The sequence below is a fragment of the Dinoponera quadriceps genome, unplaced genomic scaffold, assembly GCF_001313825.1.
Source record: "Dinoponera quadriceps isolate SergipeBrazil2010 unplaced genomic scaffold, ASM131382v1 scaffold188, whole genome shotgun sequence".
Taxonomy (NCBI): domain Eukaryota; kingdom Metazoa; phylum Arthropoda; class Insecta; order Hymenoptera; family Formicidae; genus Dinoponera; species Dinoponera quadriceps.
Genome location: NW_014554290.1, coordinates 67,431 through 68,234, shown reverse-complemented (window position 1 = coordinate 68,234; position 804 = coordinate 67,431).

Genomic DNA, 804 nt, shown 5'->3' with positions numbered 1-804 from the left:
AGAAGATACGCAATACTTTACGATATGTATAAACGTTTTCGTACATCGTACTATAGATACAACAGTGCTGATGTATGGTTAACAACTGATGATTTTCTGCGGTGAGGTCTTTTCGTTGTTATCGATTTTTCGCGTCAAAATAAATCAATCAAGAGTGCCACTGTGGATGTGCGAATAGAATTTGAATGTAAAGAGAACATACCGGTGAATACTACCGCATACTGTCTCATCCTACATGATCGCGTAGTTGAATACAGTCCACTAACCAACATAGTGCGCAAACTCAACTAACAGAACGGTATGAGAAAGGAATAAAAAGCAGAAAAAGAGTGCTATACACAACATTCTTCTCAAATCAGTGTAGAAGAATATTTCATTATGAACGTGCCGACATTTGTGGACATGCAAGTATTCACCGTCGGGAGAATATTTATCGTGAAGGAAGTAGCGATATTGAGAAATGGCACTATTCTCTGTCACTATATCTTTAGATCGCCTTATCCGTAGAATCTTCTCAAACGATCTGAACAGTTTCAAGTTTCATTGTTGACCGCTAATCATCATGGATTATTATGGGCGGATGGATGTATAACATATTGTGCAGTTACGCGACTAATCAGGAAGGCCCTACGCTATGCGATGGAAGAAAATGGCGATGAGAAACATTCACTAGTATACGTCAAAGGACTTGAAAAACGGCGATGGTTGCGGGATATTCTCAGCGATGACATGCGGAGACATTTAATCATTGAAACAATAGATGCAGAGTATGAAGATATAACTTTTTTACAAGGACTTGATTCA